The sequence below is a fragment of the Acomys russatus genome, chromosome 23 (genome assembly GCF_903995435.1).
Source record: "Acomys russatus chromosome 23, mAcoRus1.1, whole genome shotgun sequence".
Classification (NCBI taxonomy): Eukaryota; Metazoa; Chordata; class Mammalia; order Rodentia; family Muridae; genus Acomys; species Acomys russatus.
In genome coordinates, this window is record NC_067159.1 from 23067304 (window position 1) to 23079485 (window position 12182).

The following is a 12182-nucleotide window of genomic DNA, read 5'->3' on the forward strand; positions in this document are numbered from 1 at the left end:
CATTTTATTTATATGTGGTTTTTACCTTCACATATGTCTGTGCACCACCTGTGAGTAGTGCCCAAGGAGGCCAGAAGCTAATATTTGATTCCCTGGTACTACAGTTACAGACAACTGTAAACCCCCATGTGTGTTGAAGTTATTTTTATAAAACTGTGTTTGTTTCTCTTAGCTTATTTCTTGTCCTGGCTATCACACAAATAACTGAGACTCTTTTATAATACAAGGCTTCACAACACAATCTTGAGCAGTTTAAGTCTGTTCTTAACCCTCTATGATATTTTGTCTTACTCCTAGCAAACATTCCGGTGGTACTTGCATGTTGTAGCTTTTCTCAGCTCCAGCTCCTTCCTCTTGCTTGATCTTCCTTGGACCTCTACCCTGCTTCCTCTTCTAACTCCTCCTCCTCTGGCTGGCAGGAAGTCCATCCCTATTCTCTCCCCTGCTCATTGATTGGCTGTAAGCTGCTTTATTGACATATCAGGGGGACAATTGAAAAACAGAGTTTCCACAACGTTTAGACAGTAAATTCTCAGAACAAAGCTTGCAGCCAGACATGAGAGGTACAGAAATCAGCATTTAAAATTACACAATATTCCAAGGAGTGGAATAGCTGGGTCTTGAGGAAGCCCTATTCCCATTTTTCTGAGATAGCACCAGATAGATTTCCAAAGTGGCTGTACTAGTTTGCATTCTCACCAGCAATGAAGGAGTGTTCCTTTCTCCCCACATCCTAGCAACATGTGGTGTCGCTTGAATTTTTGATCTTAGCCATTCTCATGGGTGTAAGATGGAATCTCAGAGTTGTTTTGATTTGCATTTCCCTGATGACTAAGGAGGTTGAGCATTTCTTTAAGTGTTTCTCGGCCATTTGATATTCCTCTGTTGAGAATTCTCTGTTTAGTTCCAAGCCCCATTTCTCAATTGGGTTATTTGGTTTGGTGGTGTTTAATTTCTTGAGTTCTCTATATATTCATTCTCCACAGTTGAGTGGAGAGTGGGATATGACTTTCTCACGTACTCTGGTGCCTCATATTTGACCATGTCCCCTGGATGAGGAGACCTGGTGGCACTCAGAGGAAGGATAGCAGGCTACCAAGAAGAGACTTGATACCCTATGAGCATATACAGGGGGAGGAAATCCCCCTCAGGAACAGTCATAGGGGAGGGGAATAAGGGGAAAATGGGAGGGAGGGAAGAATGGGAGGATACAAGGGATGGGATAACCATTGAGATGTAACAAGAATAAATTAATAAAAAAAAATTTTTTTAAAACTACACAATAACCTTATGCCTACACATGTGAGTGCTAGAAATCAAATCCTGATCCTCTGGAAGAGCAACCAAAGCCCTTAACCCCTGAGCCATCTCTTCAACCTCAGAGTTTAAATTTCCTAAATTTAGAGTTCAGTAAATACTTATTGATACAAAATAATTAATAATTAGCTGTTTATAGACTCACTTCCTTAACAGAGTTACTAAGTACCTAACTCGTACATGGTAACCACTTAATGAGGTCTCTGTCCATGAGTGTCTTAATTAGGATGTCTATTGCTGTGAAGAGACACCATTATGTGTGGCAATTCTTATTTAAAAAGCATAGGACGGGCTTACAGTTTCAGAGGTTTAGTCCATTATCATCATGGTGGGAAGCATGGTAGTGTTATGCCCAGATTGAGAAAACCCCAAAAATCACCAGGAGTCCAAAGTTGTATGTAAAAGCAAAGAGCCTTTATTCGAGCATGCTAGGGCCGACCGCTCAAACAAAATGGCAACAACCCCGAGGGGAACATGCAGGCCTCAAGGCGTTGAAAGGGCAGAAAAGGGAGTTCCAAGGTGGGTTAGGTTATCTTTACTTCTATTGGCACAGATCAGAACCAAGAGTACAAATACATCTGGCACTGGCTAGGGCTCTGGCCTGAAAGGGTTCAAACCAACTCAAATTGGTAGGTGTTCTTAAGGCTACATGACTCTGGTCCGGAGTTAAGGGCTTCTCAAACTTGGAGGTAAGCAACAGTATCAACATCATCAGAGGTGAGTTGATCGAAGCACATTCTTGTGGGTTTTCTGAAACTCATACCTAGGCCACTTCCCCTTGAAAATGGAGCTTCCTTTTCAGAAATGGGGTTACGCAAGCCTCACAGTAGCATGCAGGCGGACGTGGTGCTGGAGAAGTGGCTAAGAGTTCTGCATCTGGATCAGCAGGCAGACTCCTCTAATATTTCTCCATCCTTTGTGTCTGTAACTTGCCAGACCACGCTATAGCTGCTTGTGTGTCTATAATCACATAACATGTGGGAGTTGTTTCTATGGCATCTTTAACTGTATGTCCAACGCTCAACACGGCGCTTAGCATGTAAAAGGCTTTCAGTTGTAAACTGGACCAACAATGAATGAATTATGAGAACTGGGGAGATGGCTCAGTCAATAATATGCTTATAGCAGTCATCTGAAAAGCTGGCCAGGGTGACAGCACCCACCTATAATCCCAGCTCTGTGGAAGCAGAGGATTCCTGAAGTGTACTGGACAGCCAGTCTAACTAAATCAGCAAGTTCTGGGTTCAGTGAAAGACCCTGGTCTTAAAAACTAAGATGGAGAGATTAGAGAGACAAAGGATATCAACCTCTGGATTACACACGCACCTACACACACACACACACACACACACACATGTTGGGGGAGGACTGAATGTACTATAGTGTATAATTAAGCAGGTTAGGGCTCTTGCTTCTCACCACCTCCACTATGATTTTTACTCCATTTCCTTATCTCTTGACCATATTGGCATACTGACACACAGCAATGTTAAGGAAGCAGATTGTTGTCCAAGCCTTTACTTGATTCACTTTCAGAGTAATGACGAAAGTCAGAACTGACGAAGCATTCAGTGGCTTTTATCCACACAAGCCTTACAGCAGTATACAGGACTGAAGAGAAGGGCAGAGTTCTCACGTTTCACACTTAAATCACTGTTTACAGTTGCTGTCTCACTTTCTGTATGTATATGCATAAATAACCTGTAGGTGATTGTCAGAGCTTATATATAATATGGAATTTGGGCATCCTTGGACCTAGTCTAGAAGTCACTTGTTGGGTGAATCTATGTATTCTTATGGCCCATGTTGACATAAGAAACTGCCTGACATCTGACTATTATACACAGTAAAACTATTAAAATCAAAGACAAGGCAGGGGAGATGGCTCTGCCCTTAAGGTGCACTGGCTGCTCTTCCAGAAGACCCGGGTGCAATTCCCAGCACCCACATGGCAGCTCACAAATCTCAAGACATTTAATGCCCTCTCCTGTCCCCTTTGAGAACCAGACATGGCACAGTGCACAGGCATACATGCAGGCAACATACCTAGAAACAAGCTATTTTTATTTTAGAAATTTTTAAGGAAAACTAAAAACTTTCCATGACTAAAGGTGATGAAGTTATGATGGCTAAGGCAGATTTACAGAAGGTACTGGAAGGAACACATGGATTTGAAGAGAAGGACAAACACACCTGGGCTAAATAATTCCATTATGGTATCAAAGAGTTCTAAGCAAATAGCATAAAGACAATGAAATGACAGGCACTGATGTACCCTGTTTGTAGTGAGCACATCTGCTCCATAAGTTCTTCTGACCTTGCCTAATGTTATGTTTGGAGATTCAATGTTCTCCTTAATGATTCCTTCTAGCCTGTGGCTTTATCCTCTATAATCTAGTGTCTCCCACACAACGGCCACAAATTCTGAACTCCCTTCCATTGTCTCTACTTGCCTTCTTAATTTCAGTTGGCTTTTCCAGGTGACCTCATACTTAGCCTGTCTGAAAATGGTTGTACTACCCCCAAAGTACACTACATATCCAAAGAAAACCTGTTTCCCCTAATCTTAATACTGGAACTAATCTAGGCAGAATGTTGTCTGCCCCCCGCCCGGGGTTGCCAGTTTCCATCAACTAACACATCTCTTCTTATTAGTGACTGTCCTTCTAGTGATTCCAATACTTGGCACTTCCAATTGAGTCTAACAAACTGCCTCCTCATATCTTACAGTATACCATCGTTGTATTTCCCCTGACTGAAAATGCTCCCAGTTTCCCCACCTGGCACCCTTTGCTTCTGATATCTGTGTGAGACATTCTTTCTCCAGTGCCCGATCATGCTGATAGAGTCACCATGCCTGGATGTGGTGTCACATGCTCTGTGAGGGACCACTGCCTCATTCGTTTCCCACTGTGACTCTGCAGTCCGGTCCCACGGATGACACACTGTGTGCATCCAGAAACTATCATTGCTTCCTTCCTTCTAGCCTCTCTGCCTCCAGCCTGCCCATCACAGTTTATTCTTCTTATGTGATCTGAAGACAAATCTCAACATTTGTCTTCCTATTTCTCACAAGTTCATTTCTCAAATATGTTTCTATTTTATACTACTCTGAGAAAGGAAAAAAAAAAAAAACTTAGGCTAGATCCACTGAGATGTCTCTGTGAGTTAAAGCACTTGTCTCCAGGCCAGACTACCTGAGTTCATTCCCCTGGGTGGGGGTAGGGGGCGGCAGGGGCGGGGGCTGGAGGCGGGGCGGGGATGGGTGTCCAGTATGGTTTCAGAAGAGACCAGATTCCTATAAGTTATCATTTAGCCTATACCCATGTACCATAGTAGGCATGCCTACATACACACGCACACCATAAATAAATAGATAAATAAATAAATAATAAATAAATAAATATTGAGGTGAGGAGTGGCACAGCTGCATCTGATACTGCCAGGTAGGTCTCAGAGCTCTTCTGCCAAACATCGTTTCATAATACATTACATTCAAATAAGGTCAACCCATGACAGATATGGGTCAGGAGAGAAACAAGACAATTCCATAATCATGTCTGCACAAAAGACCAAACATGAACATTGTTCAAAGGGTGGTGGAGAGGAATGGCCTTTGTATCCTGGCCACCATGAGTGACAGCTTCTCTTTTATCGAGTAGTGTCACAGCCCCTGTCTCTTCTAGAGCAGGCTTACTGAGATCTTCTTTCATACGACTAACTTCAATTTTCGACAACTGCCAATCCGACACAAAAATCCTCCCTAAAGCACTTTACAGAAGCCAGATCTCTACAGCAGACCTCTGTGGGTTGCTGACTTACTGAGCTGTCCAGACTGCTGTCCAAAGGCTGCATTATTCCCTGCGGCCACAGTAATAAACTGGGTATGCTCAATCCAAGTGTCTTTCTGTTGGTGACAGAGATTTCAAATTTTACTACAGAACTATATAGTAATAAAAATAACACAGTATAGCCACAAAAGCAGGCATGTTGATCAATTGAATCGAATTGAAGACACAAACATAATTCCATATACCTATAGACACCTATCTTTTATAAAGAAGCTAAAAGTACACACTGAAGAAAACAGGCAGCATCTTCAACAAATGGTGCTTGGTCAACTGGATGGCTGCATGTAGAAGAGCCCAAATAGGTCTATATTTATCATCTACACAAAACCCAATTCCAAATGGATCAAAGACCTCAACATAAAATATAAGATACATTGGACCTGACAAATGAGAAAGTGAGGAATAGGCAAAAAGTCATTGGCACAGGAAAAGACTTTCAGAATAGAATACCATTAGCATTGGCAGTAAGATCAGCAATTAACAAATAGGACCTCAAAAATAAAAACTGAAAGGCATCTATATGACAAAGGACACCATCAGTTGAATAAAGTGGCAGCCTATGAAATGGGATTTTTACCAACTACACATGCAACAGAGGGCTAATATCCAAAATATATAAAGAACTTTTAAAAACTAGATCTCAAGAAAACAAATAACTCAGTTTTAAAAAGAATGGGTGGGGCTCTAAACACAATCCTCAAAAGAGGAAATGCTAACTGCTGCGAAACACTTAGAGGAATGTTCAGCATCCTTAGTCAACAGAGAAATGCAACTCAAAACTACCCCAAGATACCATCTTACACCCATCAGAATGGCTAAGATTAGTAAAATAAGTGACAGCTCATGCTGCTGAAGATGTGGGATAAGAGGAACACCTATCCTTTGCTTGTATGGAATTCAGTGTAGATTTTCCTCAGGAAGATGGGAGTTGATCTACCTCAAGATCCAGCTATACTGTTCTTGGGCATACACCTAAAGGATGTTGCCTCCTACCACAGAGACTTTCACTCAGCCATGTTCATTGCTGCTCTATTCATAATAACCAGAAATTGGAAACAACCTAGACGTCCCTCAACAGACAAATGGATAAAGAAAACCTGATACATTTATGCAGTGTAATTTACACAGCTGTTTTTTTTTTAATGGAATCATGAAATTTGCAGGTAAATAAATGAATGAACCAGAAAAATTCATCATGAGTGAGGTAATCCAGACCCACTTAGAAACACAAATATGGTATTATTCAGTTATATGTGGATATTCACTGTTAAGTCAATGATAACTAAGCTACAATCCATAGAACCACAGAGGTTAGGTACAGAATAAAGGACTAGGGGTGGAGGCAAATAGCTTTCTCTAGGAAAAGGAAATGGGATAGTTATAGATGAATATGGAGGGGACTAGAATGGGAAAGTCAAATGAGGAGAGAGAGAAAAGGCTGATGATGGAGGGACTATGGGGAAAGACAGCTGAAATTAAGGGCTGCTTGTGGGGTAGTACGGAAACTTAATACAATAGAAGCTTCCTAAGTTACATAAATAATATATAAAAATTCTTTGTATCCTGGCTGCCATGAGTGACTGCTTCTCCTTATAATGTAGCTTTTATAAATATATAACAGTTCTAAATGAAGGTATCAAATATTGGGGTAGGCAGAGTCCTCCCAACTGGCCATCTCTTCTCAGCAAATAAAGCTTTCAATACTGGGGTTGAGTCATCTCTAATTGAGTTGTTGACCAAATGAGGTCCTATGGGAACCCACAAACAGCCCAGAGTATTGCCAAGACTAAAGCTTACTTGCCACAAACTGATATGGCAAGGCCCCATTGCTGAAGGCAGCATCTATACAGTGCATTAATCATGAAGAAGTCCAGCTGGTGCCTCCATAGAGCCTTCACCCCTACATGCTAGCATCTGTAGTACAGAAAGGTACTCTGCATGCTACCAGAGGAGAAATACAAACACCAAGCCAGCCACAACCCTGTGATCTACTTGGTGACCTGCCAGACATGTTAGTACAAAGCTTGTAGAAGTAACCAATCATTATCTGATTTGACTTAAGGCCAACTCCATGAGACAGAACACTGCCTGGGTGGCCAAGAACTTGAGACTAGATAGCCTAAGTCCTAGGGTAAACTCAAATAATACTGTATAATAATAATAATAATAATAATAATAATAATAATAATAATAATAATAATAATAATGTGACTCCTAATGCTGTAGCTTATCTATCATCAGAGAACCCTCCTCCTGCAGCGAATGGGAACAAATACAGAGACCACAGTAAGACATTATACAGAGATTGAGAGACCTTGGAACACTCCGCCCTAAATGGAGTGTCTCCATGAAATCCCTACTGTCAGGGCTCAGGGAACCTCTGTAAAAGGGAGTGGAAAGAGTGTAAGAGTCAGAGGGGATGCAGGACACCAAGGAAATAATGCCCTGTAAATCAACAGGACTGATGCACATATGAGCTCACAGACTCTGGGCCACCATGCATAGGGTCTACATGGGTCAGCACCAGGTGGGGTCCTAGAGCTGAAAAGAGAAGCGGACATATGCCCCGTCCTAAACCAGAACCTATCTCCAATTGATAGCCACTTGCAAATGAAAATTTAGTTTTCTCCAAGGGAATCTCACCGGAGAAACAATGAAATTGTGTGCTCAGCAGTAGGTGGTCAACAGAATACAAACTCAATGGTTTTAATGAAGTTTTCTTGTCTCATAATATTGTGTCAAGGCCTTTAAATTTTTTTATGTTATTTTTAGTATATATGCTTTTTCCTTTCCTCTTTTTACCCTACAGCGTGTGTGTGTGTGTGTGTGTGTGTGTGTGTGTGTGTGTGTGTGTGTGTGTGTGTAAAACAGCTTACAGTTTGGTGTTTTTATGCATCCCTGAGTGTGTGAACGAGTGGGCTTCTGTGTCTATATGGGCTTCTTGTGTCTTCTCTTGGGTCTGTTTCCTTCTGTTTGTTTTGTCCTATTCTGGTGTATTTGTTTTGTTTTCTCTTTTTTTTTTATTTTTTATTAACTTATTCTTGTTACATCTCAATGGTTATCCCATCCCTTGTATCCTCCCATTCTTCCCTCCCTCCCATTTTCCCCTTATTCCCCTCCCCTATGACTGCTCCTGAGGGAGATTTCCTCCCCCTGTATATGCTCATAGGGCATCGAGTTATTGCCCTTTAGAATCCTGTTTGTTTTCTAATGAGAGACAGAAAGCAGATGGGTCTGGATGAAGAGGTGGATTGAAAACTGGGAGTAGAGTCCGGGAATCAGGATATCTTATGGGAGAGAAGGAAAAAAAAACTATTTTCAATGTAAAAATAAGTCAAACTGCACTGGCAATTTTTAACTCCATAACTTAGGTCTTCCTTCTTAAAATTGTGAAATAAAATTACATTCAACCTTTTGAATGTTTTTAGCCTGAGATAAACTGGAAAATTTAAAAAAAAAAAAAAAAAAAAAAAAAAAAAAAAAAAAAAAAAGGAAGGAAGAATTAGAGGTCACAACGATACTTGCCAAGAAACTTGTGCAGAAGTAATCTTGTTGCTCTAAGTACTTTGAGAATTCTAAGTACTGAATTGGCTCCTCGCCTTCTTTCGGGAGATAAGTGAATACTGGAAGCACAGTCCAGTGACCTCAAAAACACAATAAACAAAGATCTGGACTGCTGTGGATGGAGAAAGAACTTATTCCAATTTTAATTGAAGAGTGAACATTTGCTGAAGGTCAGAAGTTTAGCCACTAGCCACAAACAAATACTCATTTATTAAAGATGTTTGTTGTTTAGATCCTAATTTAAACCAGAAGCTGTCTAATACAGGAATTATCCAGCATTCCTTAAATACGTTCATCAGCAGACCAGCTGGTCATACCATCTAGGGTGAAAGGTCTCTGTAGGCAGATCATGTCCTTGGCTTTCAAGCTAAGGGTAGCTCAAGGGGAAGGGTGCATATAGACAAGATTGCAAACATATCAGACTCACCCTTCAGAGAACCATAACTAAGTAATGGGTCTTTAGCTTAATTTACTTAAGACTCTCTTTATGGCCAAGATTACTTACCCACAATTAAATATTACTAAATATTATTTTATAATATTAAATATTATTAAACATATTTTATAATAGTAAATATTATTTATCATTTTGTAATATTAAATATAATTTTATTATTTCATGATATTAAGTATTGTTCATTGTTTTATAATATTAAGTATTATTTTATAATATCAAATATCATTTTATATTATTTTATAATACTAAATCTATTTTATTATTTTATAATATTAAGTACTTTTTATTATTTCATAATGTTAAATATTATTTTATAATATTACTATTATTTTATTACATTAACTATTATTTTATACTATAAGATATAATTTTATAATATTAGATATTATCTTATAATATTAAATATTATTTTAAAACACCAGCTTGGAAACTATCATGGGAGAAAAAAGATTGATGGGTAGAACATATGTAAGTGGCTCAAATGTCTTTTGAAATTATCTACCTAATTTCAAAAGTCAGGAAGGGGTATATTTGGTTCCTCTTGGGTCCTGGGTCAAAGAAAAGTGTGTTCATTGATTCTGTTTTAAGCCTGTGTTCTCTCAGGTGAACTACTGTTAGAATAACCCCTGGAACTACATACATTCTTATAGTAGCAAGAAAACTTTATTTTTAGTGTTAACATGTAAAAGTTAATACAACTAATAAACGTTTTTACAAAGTGACTTTGTCCATATTATTAGCAGAGAAATAAATGGATCAAACATTGCCAAAACCCCATTCTATCCCTCCCATACATCCTTTTCCATCTCTCCCATACATCCTTCTCCTAAGCAACATTTAGCAACATAGATGAATTGTGCCTAGGCTGAGTTTTACGTAAATGGATCACATAGTATTAATGTTTTAGCATCTGGCTTTTCAACAATAGAGTGAATTCAGCTGGCACACACCTTTAATCCCAGCGCTCGGGAGGCCCAGGCACTCAGAGCTCTGAGTTCAAGGCCAGCATTGTTTATAGAACAAGTTCTAGGACAGCCAGAGCTACACAGAGAAACCTTGTCTTGAAAAACAAACAACAACAAAAAGAAAATAGAATGAGTTCAAATTGTGTTCATTTGTAGGAATATGCAACACTTTGGTTTTCTGTTCTATTGCTCATAACATTTGAGTTGTTTCCAGCAACTAGTATGAATCCTGCTCATGCATATAGATGACTTGAAGAAGAAAAAAACAAAGGTTTTAGCTATTTGTATATGGCAAACTTGAAGTAAACATCTTCCCTATCTTGTTGGGTCTAAATTTCTGAATGAAGATCAATATCCATCATTATCTTGTCTCTATTAACTTAAAACATCTATATTGATCTAAAAACGTCTTAACCCCTAACCTACTAATCTTAATTGAGACACTAAATTATCTGATCTTCAGTCCCATCAGAGATTTGAGAAGGAATAAAACCTAAATACCTGAGTGAACTGGAAGTGCAGGTTAACAGCTTCCAAAATGAAAAAACGACTGAGACAGTTTACTGCCTAAACAGTCACCCAACACTTTCTATCACTATGAATGTAACATTTATATAATTTCTGATTGTCGTGTGGTTCTTCCTGCTGTATGTAGTTTATGTTATGCATGTGTAATAATATAAATGTATATGTTAATATAAAAATAAAATAAAATAAAATAGGATAGTGCAAAAAAAAAAAGGTTTTAGCAAGAAAATGGTAGGCAGATGAGTTGTTTTCATTATTTTCCTATTAAAAATATGAAGCTATTGTAGACAGGCTTTTTATAGTCCTTTGCCTAAGCCTGACATGATGGTACATGTCTTCAATCCCTGCATTCGAGAGGCAAGCAAATCTCTGTGAGGTCAAGGCAAGCCAGGGGTACAAAGAGAGACCATGTCTCAAGCAAACAAAGTAGTCTCTGCACAGACAACTCACTGGTGTCCTATCGCTGCTGAGCCAAATCAACACATATTTAGTGATTGCTACCAGACAAAATTTTTCTCAGAGGGTTCTAGAAATCAAAGGCCCAAAGCAGGTCTATAAGGTCCAAATTCAGTGTCATCAGGGCTTCTGGAAGCTTCAGCATAAACTCCTATCTCACCTCTTACAGATTTTATTCCTTCTCTCTCTCTCTCTCTCTCTCTCTCTCTCTCTCTCTCTCTCTCTCTCTCTCTCTCTCTCTCTCTCTCTCTCTCTCTCTGTGTGTGTGTGTGTGTGTGTGTGTGTTATTTCCGCAAAGCAATCCTCTGAAATGAGTTATCTCCTGTTTCCCAGGATACTTTGCATTTGACCCTCAGCAAAGGAAGGCAGAAACTCAGGGTCTTTTTTATCATATGACCTCAACTGTTGCCAGTATCAACAGAGTAAACTCGAAGTGGGGTCTCGTGGGGTTCACTGCTGTTTCCTTACCAGCAGCAGTTGTAGATACTCTACAGGCATTTGTGATTGTTGGTTGGCTAAATGAAGTTATTATTCCCTGCACCCCAAAGCATTTTGGGAGATGTAAAGTAGTCATGTGTGTCACTCAGTGCCCTTAGTCACAGCTGGCAAAATGGTTTTGTTCTAAATTCTAATTTTGGCCCAAACACTTAAGGCCTTTCTGCATCTCAGCTCCCTCGTCTAAAAAGCTGGTAATTGGGAAAGGCAATCTGGACTCGGTATGCGGCAATACTCATTTCAAGTGGAAATAAATATTACAGCGCTCAAGACGACTCTGGCCTTTAAATATCATGATTTAAATGAACATAAAGGCATAGTTCCTGCTGTGTAAGATGATAATTAAAGGGGAAACTGAGTCAGGCATGTGTAGCACCACGCACTGCCATCACACTTTTTGTTATTGTTTGCTTATTTGTTGCTGTAATTTTAAAGGTGAAAGCACTTTTAATAAAAGAGCTTATTTTTCAAAAGCTGTTTGACAAGACCCGATTATAAGTGCATAATATGCTCTTCCTCGTGTTTTCATGGAGGCTCACAGAGTGCCTG